The sequence below is a fragment of the Miniopterus schreibersii genome (assembly GCF_964146895.1).
Source record: "Miniopterus schreibersii genome assembly, chromosome: 7".
NCBI classification, from domain to species: Eukaryota; Metazoa; Chordata; class Mammalia; order Chiroptera; family Miniopteridae; genus Miniopterus; species Miniopterus schreibersii.
Window position 1 is genome coordinate 61,331,163 of NC_138108.1, and position 14,024 is coordinate 61,345,186.

The window sequence follows — 14,024 nt, forward strand, 5'->3', positions numbered from 1 at the left end:
TGTGGTGACCATCCTTATCACCATTTTTCTTAATTCTTTATCAAGCGAATAATTTATCTACATTTATTTTGTGTTTTTTTCTGAGTTTTTCTTGTTCCTTCATTTGGAATATATTTCATTGTCTTCTCATTTTGCTTGACTTTCCACATATGTTCCTATGAATTAGATGAAATAGCTATGTCCCTCAATCTTAAAAATGAGGCCTTGTGTAGAAATGACCTCTGTGTAGACTGTGTGGTAGGCTGGTTGGTGTTGGGGTGGGCATGTACCGTACCTGGGGTTAACTGGCTGGTGCCGAAGTGGGCTCAGGGTATAGCAACCTGGTGCATGTCCACTCGGGCTTCCTATTGGGCTGGCTTTCAGGGACCAGAGTAGATTCCAGGTGGGCCATCTGGTGCATGCATGCTGCAATACCCTGTTGTTCCAGTTATTTGTGCTGGATTTGGATTCAGGTGGTATGGCCTAGTGCATGTGTGGTGGTGCCCTGGTTGTCTGGGGGTGAAGAGGGCTCAGGGTTGTGGCCAGGAATATGCTATAACAGCTTTGTGTGTCAACCAGAGCACCTTGATAGAGCTCTCACCTATACAATCTAGGTGGATGGGGGATCTAAATTATGATTTTCACTAATGCCTGGGATCCCAAGGAGTTCTTAGAGCTCTGTTTTTCCAGCATTCTCTCTGCAGTCTCTCTCTCATTTCTTGTGCAGAAGCTTCTCAATTAGTATTCAGTTTTCTCTCCGGAGGAATTGTTCTATATATGTAGGTATATATTCTTTTAAGTGGGATAGTTTAGCATCCTCCACTGTTGCCATCTTGAACCCCCTCTCTGATTTACACCTCAGCTTAGATTTTTAAAATAAGATCTTGCAGATTTGTCTGCAAGCATTTTTCTATAATAATTTCTAACCAAAATATTTATTTCATAAAAGTGTTCTGACAAAGATAATATGACTCATTAATCTCTGTACTCTTGGGTTTTGTTTGTTCATTTGTCAGAGACTGAAATATAGGTCTACTCCCTATTCAGTAATTCATTTTATTTAAAACCCCCAAAATCTTTCCTGATATGACCACATTTCATATCTCTGGGTCTCATACACTTATTTTTCAATGTAACAGTTCCTATTGAACTACACAATGCTTTCTAAACACTGTTTAATGTCTGGTAGGCCCTGTTATCCCACATTAGATGAGGCAAGAACCTAGAAAGCAGAGACCGTATGTTTGTGAATTTTTCTTCTATATATCCTTATAGATATTGGGCCAACTTTCTGTTATCTGGAACTGATTTGAGGGATTAAGGAGTCTCAAGAATCTGATGTCAGGAATTATGGAAAAATAATAAATCTGTTCACTAATTACAGACGTTTGTGTTACAGTATGCCAATGCTATGTTTTTATGTTTATGTTCCCTCCAAATTCATATGTTGAAAGACTAATGCCCAATGTGATGACATTAGTAGATAGAGCTTTGGGAGATGATTAATGTCCTTATAAAAGATACCACAGAAAGCCCCCTTGCCCACTTCCGCCATGTAAGGATACAATGAAAAGGCACTCACCCAACCATGCTGGCATTTGGATAGCAGATCTCTAGCCTCCAGGACTGTGAGAAATAATTTATGTTCTTTATAAGCTTCCCAGCCTGTGCCATTTTGTTATAGCAGCCTGAACAGGACAAGACAGTCAGATATCTTGGGGCACACAGAGCTATAAAGAACAGGATACAAGTAGGCCGAGCAATTATATCTCATTCTTAGGAACCACATCTCAAGTGGCACTGGGTTAAAAATTAAACAAAATTTTGCTTCTGCATAAAACATTCTCTCATTTGTTTCTTTCTCTTCTCAGACAGATAAATAATAGCTAAAATGGGGAAAGAACTTTAATAACTAATAATACAATATCATTGAAAAACACTTGTCTTATGGAGACAGGAAAATTGCACACGTCTATTACATAGTTTAGGTTCTCAAGACTATTATTCAGAATTATTTTTTCTTGTATACCCTTAGGGTATGTAATATTCCATAATATTTTAAACTGCCAAGTCAAATTTGCTTAAGAAATTTCAAAATTACAAACTTTTGATCAGATTTTTTTCTCTTCCTCTCAATCACATACATTTATTGAGCTTCATTTTTTGTTAGTATCAAAATTCATTGATTCACAAGATAAATATTGACCTGACCTTGCCTTCACCTCAGTTTATATCTACTTCTTAAGTCAATAAATTTAGAAACTGATCTGACAGCAGTCAATATTAGTTTAAAAGTCTTAAAATAGCAGCTTTGCTGTAAGGTAATAATAATTCAGTATTTTATAGATTCTGCCAAAAAAAAAAACAGTGTAATTTACCAATTTGCTAGATAAAACTATCTCTGTCATTTGGTTTCAAATATAAGGATCCCACTCATGTCAAAAGACATCTCTAATTCCAATATGTTTTCTAATCACTGGCCCAAAGTATTTCAAATGCTTCCTCCCTTTTGCTGGTGGCAATTGAACACCAGTGTCTTGCTTTGATTCTAATTGTTTATATATATATATAATGAATATTTTTGTCCAAATTACTGGTGCTTCTACTGGGCTCAGTACCCTCTGGACTGAATTTTACCTGCAGGTATAATAAATATAGTCAACAGCCATACTAAACTTTGGAAGTTAGAGGCAATAATAGATTTGTTACCTCATTAATCAGCTTGTTTTTATCTTTTCAAAGTCTAGGAGGTATAAAACTACAGGTCAAGATTTGCATATATTTACTATAGATAAAAGAGGTAAGCTTAGGGGCTTGGTCATAATCAAAGCAATGTATTGTACAATTTATTGCTTTTTTTAAGGCCATAGCACTCATCTTTTACTCACATTATTTCATAGTGCTTTGGGGGATGGATGACATAGTCATACTTCTGAATTCTATAATGAAATCTCTGAAAACTGCATTTAAAAAAACTTTAATTTTCTTGTAAGTAACTAATAAGAAAATTTTGGTTTTGAAAATAACCTGTACCCAGTTATGTTCTAGAGAAATAGGTTGTGATAATTAAAGTGTATTTAATCAGACAACCATTTAGAGGTTAAGTCAAAATGTCATGAAAATAGATAAGTCAAAACAAAAAAAACAAAACATGTTATGCAGTTATTTCATCAATTAATAGCATCCTGCTATAGGATATTTCAAGGTGTAATGTGCAACAAGAGTTATTAATATTATTAAACATTTAATGCATTTCTTAGTAAATGTCCATCTAACTAGAGAGCAATGCAAATTGGCTAACCCATGCTAAGGAGATACAAATGCTTCAGGAAGCTGCCCAGTTGTCCATCGGTAGGTGATAAAAAAGCTGGTTTGTTTACACAATGGAATACTATTTGGCTGTAAAAAATAAGGAAATCTTACCTTTTTGACAGCATGGAACTGGAGAGCATTATGCTAAGTGAAATAAGCCAGTCAGAGAAAGACAAGTACCTAATGAACAAAATAAACAAAAAAAAACAGAAACTGACTCCTAGAGAATAGACTGACAGCTGTCAGAGGGGAGGGGCTGAGTGAAAAATGTGAATAAATTAAGAAGAAGAAAAACTCAGACACAGATAACAGTATGGCGATTACCAGAGGAAAAGGGATGGGGGAGGATATAGGGGGGTAAAAGTGATAGAAGGAGACTTGACAGGGTGGTGACCACACAATACAATATACAGATGATACATCATAGAACTGTACACCTGAAACCTATATATTAAAAGAATGCTTCAGGAAATATTGCTACCTCACTTGAAATCACATTAGAAAACTTTATGAGTACAAAGTTAATAATCCTTCAGGTATATTTTAAAGTTTTTGAGGGCAGTTTCCATACATTGTTTATATTCACATCTTTACATGTATGTATGTGTAACATGCTTTACATATACGTGGATCCCAAATTCATATGCTTGCTGTAAACTTATGCAAATGGTTTTTATTGTCTTTATTAACCATATTTCATATTACTTAGTCTCTTCTAAATCTAGTTTTAGTATTTAACTTAGTAAATATAGAGTTAACTGTAAGTCTTGACCATGATATGACATGTTTTGCCACATAATATGGTCAGAGCCAGGGTCATGAAGAAAAACCCCACAGGTAAATATTAGAATGGCAAGGTTAGTATTTTTCATTCATTAACTTTTAATCCCACTGCTTTTACAAGTTGCTATTTCTTTTCATCCTGTACTATTTCTTATAATCTATTCCACATCCATGATTGCATTTTTATACTGAATTTAGCATTATAAGATATATTATATTGCCTAATTGAAGAGTTTAGACAATGTATTCTGAAATTATCAAAATGCAATTCATAATGATTATGTAACTAAGTTTTGATAAGATTATTTTATATTTTCTTTACTTTTTATATGACTAACTCTTGTCCAAAAGGATTAAAGAGAAGTTCAAGGGAACTCCTCATCCAATTATTGAGCTCTCTCTCTCTTCCTATATATCTAAGAAACTGAAAATGGTTAGAAGAGATATTCCCAGAGAACTGGCATTTGAAATTCAACAAAATGAATTCTCCTCTTACCTCGAATTTTTTATATTTTTTGTACTTAGTTTTGGTTAACAGAGAGTGCTGCTTACAGTATCTCTCATTTGTGTAAGTGAAAAATAACTATGTTTTTATTACTTAAAATATTACAAAAAGGGACAATATGCTAAAAATATGCAGTGAACAAATATCATCTGTACAGACTGGAAGAGAACCTTCATAAATTAACCTTATTAGTGCATTACTGTAAGCGAATGCCAAAAAAGCTCCTAATTTGCATTAAGATAGATTTTTCAGGTTGGCTGCATGATTTAATTAAAGAAAAGATTAAGAATCATTAAACAAGCTGCTCTACCTTGCAATAACAGAATTCATATCTGATTCAGGTTAACAAAAACACAGATGGTGATTCAGTAACTGTTGAGTTGCTGTAACAGAATGAAAATGATCCCATTAGTTCTCTGGAAATGTGAGGGAATTTGGAAATTAGTATGCAGATACATTGTATGGTGCTAGACAGCTTGGTCTGCTCGGATCATCGCTGATTATACTTTGTTTGGGTTGGCAACACTGAACTTAATAAATGAAAAAATGTTCCAGTGTACCACAGTTGGAAACTGTTCAAGGTTGAAATAGGTGTGCAGGCTTTCAAAAGGAGAGAGTTAAGTAAACAAATGTCAATCAATTTAGAGCTGGCAACTTTTTTCCCCCCTTTAAAGAATATGTCTGTTCTTGAGAAGCAAGTGTCATAAAAATGGAAACCGTTTACTGGATACATATGTCCTTGTGGTATTTATTATTACAAAAGTATTTTAAATGCATGGTATCAGTTTGAGGAAGACAGGCAAGTGTTTTAATAGCTTTTTTTTTCCCTGGCAGAAATAGAAAAATTCAGTCTCTATGAGGATGATTATATTTTTCACAAAAAGAAATCAATATAATTCTGATGGAAAATGCTATGACAGGATAAAAAAAAGTGTAAGTATAATGGCTATTGAAAGTTTAAAGGTGTCACTAAGAACCACAAAGTAATCCTCAAGGAGCCTTCTGGGAAAGAACAACTTAAACAAGTGGCATAGTCAATCAAGGCAGTTGACAGAAATAGCCGTCGTGTTCAGGGGCTCAGCTCCACAAGCAGCCTCCGTTTTTAACACCTGGTTCATGCCATGGGTCTGAGTGCTCAGCGTCTGACCCTTTGGAGGGAATTTTAGTGGCTGTGCAAAAGATCCATCTGGACAGAGGTCCTCAAAGGCAGCCGGTAAATGACCCTGTTCAGTTGTCACAATAAAGCAGATACAATGCACAGTTTAAAGTTGATTTTGGTCCTGTAATTTCCTAGCAACTATTGAAGGCCAGAATATTGTTCATGTGGAGTACAATATAAATGGAGGAGACATTCTAGATTAAAATGTTCCCTGTTTATCATGTGTGTGTCTTTCCAGAATATTGTGCTACATCAAGGATTTTATCCACATGCAAACCACCTTATAACATGAAAAAAACTGACATGCATATTGTCTTGGACAACCTACACATTCAACGTGATCATACTAATCTCATAGAAAACATAACCCCCTATTAAGAATTAGCACCAAAAGGATTTAAGCAGGTTGGCTTTTCTATGGCCATTACTAATCATTTTATTAAACTTTTATGCAGAGATCTATATAACCTTTTTTTTTCCTAAAACACTAAAGATTGCAGTCTACAGTGCATACGAGCTTTAACACCTGGCAACATTTAAAAGTATACATTATTTTATACATTAATGTCTTACTTACAAATGACAGCCCCGGAGTTCCTCTATTATAAGACCTTTTTATGGTTTTCAAACTGCATAGATCTCTAAGGAAATTAAACTATTGAGAAGAAATGCTACAAAACACTTTCTACACAGTACAGGATAGAAACAGTATCATTATAAAAGTCTTGGTATACCTCCATTCCTTTTAACCACAACTTTATGTGCTCTGTCTTCTTAAAAAAAAAAAAATGTTTTTCATTAATTTCCCTAAGCACTGTATCATCAAGAAAGACACTGGATGTTTGAATTGTACATGCAATATACAGTACTATTTTAAGTTGAGATGCTTAAATTAAATCAAGTTATTTGCCATTACAGTATAGCATTGCCTCTGCTACAGAACCAATGGAGCCACCTTCACACTAAATGCTCAGTGACCTTTTTTAACTACATTTAATTGTGATTATCTGAAGATCTGCCGCCATTCTCCTACCCCAATGTTCAGTGATTTCAACTAGACATTTTTCATTTTGTATGATGCCAGTTTTATTATTTCTGTCTAAATATTCTCTAGAAAGGTTTGAACCAATAGAATCAAAATATTGGAAAGAGTAATGATACAGAGAATTTTAATGCTTAGTTACTTAACCCATTTTCTTTAAAACAAGAAATCATGCTGTGGCAAATTTGTAGTTTACTGTGGTGCAGCTGTTTGTATGTCTTGCAGTATTAGCTATGCATTAACTTGGAGAAAAGTTGATCCATAAAAGTAAATTATATATATATACACACACACACACATATATACACACATATATACACACATATATATGTATGAAAGAAATGGATAATGGGCTTATTTATTTTATAAAAAGCTTCACCATAGAATTCTTTACTATAAAAGGTAAATTCCTGGTGGCTATAGCTTACTTTACAGAGTAAAGCAAACATTTACCCACATTTTTAGGTAAACTTTCCTATATATAAAGTTGGGCAAATATAGAATAAACCAAATTTCACAATGTTACATTATGTATAAAAAGGCCATTACATTTAAGACACAATTCTAATATATATCAAATATGTGAAAAAGAATGTAGGCTTGATATTGCCTTTAGTTGATTTGCATTTACCTATCATTCCTTAAGTCAATATTTTAAAATTGTCTACTATATTCCACATGATGCATTATCAAATATAACAAGATTTACATTACTTATCAGTACTACCCAATAATTTTTCATTTCAGATTATGAAATTGAAATTTAAGTGATTTACTAAACTCTTCATAGCTAAATGGGATTTGAACAAGGTGTTTCTAATGTCAAATTTAGTTATCTTTCCTTCAATAAATGTTAACCCTAACAATTGCAACTCTTACAACCCTTGCTATAGTTCTGATTCAAAACTGCCATTTAGTGGTAAGCACTACAGGTAGTGGGTTCAATTTGATTTTCATTGGGCCAAATTGATTTCCGCGTGTTGACATTGTTGCTTTGCAAAATGTTCTGTAACTTGTCTCTCACTTGTGTGGTCTGTTTCAGCCATGCAGAGGACTGACCTGGATCACCACTGTGCCCAGGATGGGGAATGAGTGCCTCTGCCACAAGCATTTAAATCCACACACAAGACTAACTCAAGTCTCCATTGGAGAGAGCCTTTGTTTACTTATTTACAACCAATACATTAAATGTTTGTTTATCATTCACTTATTTGAACAAACTGTTTCCATAAATCTGTGGGGAAGAATAATTACCCCAAATTCCTGGAGGAAAGCCAAGTCTCTATTCAGAGAAAAGAAGTTCCTGAGCTGCCAGCTATTCAGCAACCAAGTTCTTCTGCCTACCTGCCTTCGAAGGCATGCTGTTCTCCATGCTCTGCTTAAGGCTGACTGGCTCTTAAAAAGAAATTACATCTACTGAGTGGGCAAAGTTTAAAAATAAACTAGTGAAGCCCTGCCAGGCATGACTCAGCGGTTGAGCATCAACCTAGGATCTGGGAGATCATGGTTCAATTCGGGGTGGGGGCACATGCCCGGTGCAGGCCCCATCCCCAGTCAGGGGCATGCAGGAGGCAGCTGATCAATGACTCTCCCATTGATGTTTCTATCTCCCTCCCTCCCTCTGAAATCAAAGATATATTTAATAAATAAATTGTGGGTTAGGGAGAGAAAGTGTTCAAAATACGAATTATGCTATGTTTTATATTAGATAAATTGAAGCAGGGGAAGGGAAGGAGCTTAAGGGGAAGGGGGGGAGGAACGCTAAGGGGGAAAAGAGGGAAGACAAGAAAGATCAAGGTGAAAACAAAAAACTGAAAACAGGGAGGGGGAACAGGTTGTGAGATAGGGGAAAACTGATGATTCATATGCCAAAACTAAGTTGTAAATGCAGAGGTTGAGTTTTCTCCCCAGTCAATATCCTGCCCCTTTCACCTACCTTCTCATGGGCACTCCATCCCTGACAGGCTCTCACTCTCCTGGCCCCCGTGACAACAGCCTTGGTCCATGACATCGTCCAATAGACAAGGGACAATGAAAAAAGTGGCAGTAAACCTTATAAACAGATTACATTAGAGGTACATCAAGGTGGTCCTGTGAAATCTGGATATCTAAACTCAACAAAGTTAACAAATTTCTCAGTATTTGTTATTTAGGTCACTCTAACCTTCATAACTATAGTTCAGAGGTCAAAACTATGTAAACTGAAGGCAACTCCAGCAAAAGTGAGTTTTTCTTTTCACAAGTATTTTAGGTTTCTTCTGTGGGTAGCATCCCACAGGGCCTACCAAAGCTTCAGTAGCCCTATCCCCTGCTGTATTACGTGTCTTTCTCACAGCTACTGATCAGTAACTCCTGGCTGCCACAACTTTCTTTAAAATAGAGAATCCATAGATGCAGTTTCTCGGTGAAAATAAGATGGGTTGCAATCTCACAGCCCAATGCTGTGCTGATTGCTTTGCCATACATACTGGTTAGGTTGTATAAATGTGGCATCAAACTGAGAAAAACAAGAATGAGTTTAAACACAGTGTGGAATTAATAAAATCCACCGTAATATCTCCCTTAAAATGCTATTGTAAGAATTAAAAATATTAAGCACTCAATACCTATTAGGTATCAGTTTTATTATGAAATTTGTTAGGTGCATGATATGAGGAATTTCATGTGGATCAGTGTGTTAAAAAGGAAATTTTAGACATGAAAAACCCTTTCTGTAACAACAGCCATCTTTATAATCTCCCAAGAGTACATCTGAATGGCAAGTGGAGAATTTTCAAAATATAAAGTGGGAAAATGGTTATATCCCCTAAGGCATGCTTTACACTGGAGAGAATAGAGGTGAATTTAACTGGATCAGTCATATTCCTAGGATGGAAATGGAGATAGTGTTTGTTGAAAATGAATCCTAATTTCAAACTATTTCATTATTTGGTTCTCCTTACTATGTACCATGGCAATACATACAATAGAATTAAAAAATTGGGAAAGTTGGAAAAATACTTCCTAGAGACATTGATTGAATTGGAGAATTACTGTTTTAAGTTCATAGGTGCCTTTATAAATCTAAGATACACCTGAAAAAAAAAGAATTAGCAACTTCTAGTGACATCTATAGTTACTGAAGACAATTGTATGCATGTCCTAAAGGTTTTCAGAGACTTTTGGGAATCTGATCGTTACACTTCCAAGTGAGATGTATCCTACCAGTGCCAGATGCTTTAAGAGCAGGTTAATTTGTTCTAATACACACATGGGAATGTAGAAATTGATAGGTTTTTTAAAAAAAAAACAAACCAGATTGAAAGAGGTAGATTAAGCTGTACAGTGCCACTCACATGCTCTAATATCGCTAGGTCTATGGCAGGTACTCAGTAAATATTAAAATACTACACATACTTTAAAATTCCTAAATGAGCCTAATAAGAAAATGAATTTTTTAAAAAAAATATTTTTATTGATTTCAGGGAGGGGGAGAGAGAAACATCAATGATGAGAGTCATTGATCAACTGCCTCCTGCATGCCCCATGCTGGGGATCAGGCCCAAAACTAGTGCATATGCCCCGACCAGGAATTGAACTGTGACCTCCTGGTTCATAAGTCAATGCTCAACCACCCAGCCATGCCAGCCAGGCTATAATTCTCTTAATTAATAGAAAAAATACCGGAGGGTGTCAATGCCTGTGGACAACGGCACCTGCCACAGGAGGCTGTAATCTTTCCCACAATCTCTCACACCCTTGAGCCTGGCCTATAGGGAGTGAGAAGTCACTGAGGGATAGAGAAAAGGAAATGGAGAGCAGGGAAAACCAGAAAAGTCCACACTGCCCTGCCTTCTCAGACTGCCCCAAGTAGACCCCAGTCTGGCGGGGGGGGGGGGGGGGGACACTTAGTCCCAGATCAAGTTGGGAATTAGGATTATTACAAAGGTAAATGTTCTGTTTCTGAAGTTAGACTGAGTTTGTAACTTAAAGCAGCCTGAGGGCTTTTATTATCAATGAATGCCCAGAAGAGAGATGGACCTGCTGAAGCTTCATCTAGTGTTTGGGAATAGTGGCAGCCAAAAATAAAATTGTATTTTGCTTGTGTTTCAAAAATCCTGCATGATCTTACAGAACTATTCACTAATGCAGAAACTAAGTGTATAGAAAAGTACATATATAACACATTGATATTATGGTATTAAGTCATAAAATGTTTCCAAAATAATACATTTTGCTATGCGACTAGACACCTATTTTTAGGTTCTTCTATCCTTATAGCCTGTAGAAATAGATATATCCACGGTTATATTTATTTCTAATTTTCATTTTGGACTATGAAGCTCTTTTGAATTATAGTTGCTAGGAGGGGGTCAAAATGCTTGCATAGATAAATGCAGTATGGGCATTCTACTTCAAAATTACAATTAAACTATAGAACCACCGCCAGAACCACCTGAAATCTAGGTGAACAGAGGTCCTAAACTATGGGTATAAAGAAGCCATATTCAGACTAGTAGGAAGGACAGAGACGTGGAACAGACTGGCCCCATACCCCTGTGCAGCAGATCAAAATCAGGAGGAATATCTCAGATGTGGAGGTACCCCCTAAAGAGCAAGTGCCCCAGCCCCACACCAAGGCCCCTAGTTCAGGGTTCTAGTACCAGGAAGAGAAGTCCCCATACCTTCTGGCTGTAAAAACTGGTGGGGACTGTGGTTCAGGGAGTCCGAGGGCTGCTGGAGTCCCAGGCAGTTCCTGTTAAAGGGCCCACATGTGGCTTTATTTGAACTCACTCTAAGCTCCAGCACTGGAACAGCAGCTCAAAAGGCACCAGGGACATACAGGGAGGAACAGAATATTATGGCATCAGGGTAAGAGCTGGAGAGGAACCTTTCTCCCAAACAGAAGTGCTGGCAGAGGTCACTGTTCCTTTTCTGAGTCCTCCTGCCACAGAGTCATCAGGTGGACACCACATTTGAGTCTCCATTAACCTGGCTAATACTGGCCCCAACCTGGTGATTCCCTGAGCTCCAGCAAAATTTCAGGACCATCCAAGTTCTTTCTAATGGCTTTTCCATATGAATTGTCTGTCTTGGTTCATGCTTCAGACCTTCCTAAAATCTCTCAAGTAGCATCTGGCCTCAGCATGATCTGCACCTCTTGCTGAGTGACCCCAGGCCTGGCATTAGCAACAGTTGGCCTTGGTTCACAGTTTGACTTGTCCTGGGCATCTCCAAGCCCAACACAAGGAATAGCCATCTGAAGATCACTCTGTAGCTCATTCCCAGTGGCCCCAGGCAGAACACAGGTCAAGTGGTGGCTGACCTTGGCCTGCACCTCCTGGCAGCCTCAGAGCCAGTGCACCTGGTAGACAGCTTCAGACCATATCGAAGCACCACCCAACAATCTCCATTAGCAACACACTCAAGGGGCAGACTCAGCAGGCACTAGAGCCCTGCTGAAGTAAGTCCTGCTCCTTTGGGTGGTCTTCTTCACAGCTAATCCTTCACAGTGGTTGCAACCAGTCCTCCTAAACAATCAGCTTGGAGTAAATCCCTCCCATTGATGTCCCAACAGCAATCAAGGCTCATCTACAACAGGTGGGTGCACCTGGAGTGCCCAGCTTGGGTGATAGAGAAGGCCATGCCACTGGACCTTACAGAACCCCTACTACATAAGGTCAGCCTACCAAGACCTGGACATGTAGCAGCTGTTCCTAATACATAGTAACAGACACAGTGAACCTGCCAAAATGAGGAGACAAAGAAACATGCCCCAAATAAAAGAACAGAACAAAACTCCAGAAATAGAACTAAACAAAATGGAGATAAACAATCTATTAGATGCAGGGTTCAAAACACTGGTTGTAAGGATGTTTGACGAACTTAGCTGATGAGTAGGTGAACTTACTGAGAACTTCCACAAAAAGATAGGAAACAAACACAGAACTAGAAAACAGAAGAAAGAACGAGTAAGAAATGAATATATTAACTAAAGTGAAGACTACATTACAAGAACTCAGTAGTAGAGGAGATGGAGCAGAAGATAAAATCAGAAATTTGGAAGGTAATGGAGCAGAAAACAATCAGAACAGCAAACAATTAAAATTTAAAAAAACGATAATGTTAGGAGCTTCTGGGACAACTTCAAGTGTACCAATACTCCCATCACAGGGATGCCAGAAAGAGGAGAGCAAGGAATTGATAACTATCTGAAAAAATGAGAAATGTCCCTAACCTGGTGAGGTAGATAGATGTACAAGTCCAGGAATCATAGACTCGAACAAGAGGAACCCAAAGAGGCTCACACCAAGACACATTGCAATTAAAATGCCAAAGTTTAAAGACAAAGAGAACCTTAAAAGCAGCAAGAGGAAAGCAATTTTCTACAAGGGAGCTCCCATAAAACTGTCAGCTGATTTCTCAACAGAAACTCTGTAGGCCAGAAGGGAGTGGCAAGAAATATTCAAAGTGATGAAAAGCAAGGACGTATGACCAAGATGACTCTACCCAACAAAGCTATCATTTAGAATCAAAGGACAGATAAAGAGCTTCCCAGAAAAGAAAAAGCTAACGGAGCTCATCACCACATGAAATGTTAAAGGGTCTTCTTTAAGAAGAAGAAAAAAAGATAAATATATGAACAATAAAACGGCAATAAATACATATCTATCAACAACTGAATCTAAAAAAAAAAAAAAAAACCACAATGAACAAGCAGAACAGAAACAGACTCATAGATAGAGAACATTTTGATAGTCGCCAGATAAGAGGAGGGGATTGGGGTGATGGGTGAAAAAGGTGAAGGGATTTAGTAGTAAAATTTTATAGTTACAGAATAGTCACGGGGATGTCAAGTACAACATAGGGAATATAGTCAATAATATTCTAATAACTGTAAGAAGTCAGATGGGTACTAGATTTATGGGATGATCACTTAGTAAGTTATATAATGTTTAATCACTGGGTTGTACACCTGAGACTAATATGTCAACTATAATTTAAAAAATACTTAAAGAAAAAAAGTATAGTTGGCATACATCCACAGATTTAAATTTGGCTAGAGAAATGACTCTCAATCAGGGTGATTTTGTCCTCGGGGGAGATTTAGCAATGTCTGAAGACATTTTTGGTTGTCACATCCGAGTGTTGCTGCTGGTGTTGAGTGGGTAGGGACCAGGGATTCTGCCAAACATCCTAAAATGCATAGGACAGCCCCCAACAAATAATTATGGGGTTTAAGATGTCAATAGTTTCATGATTGA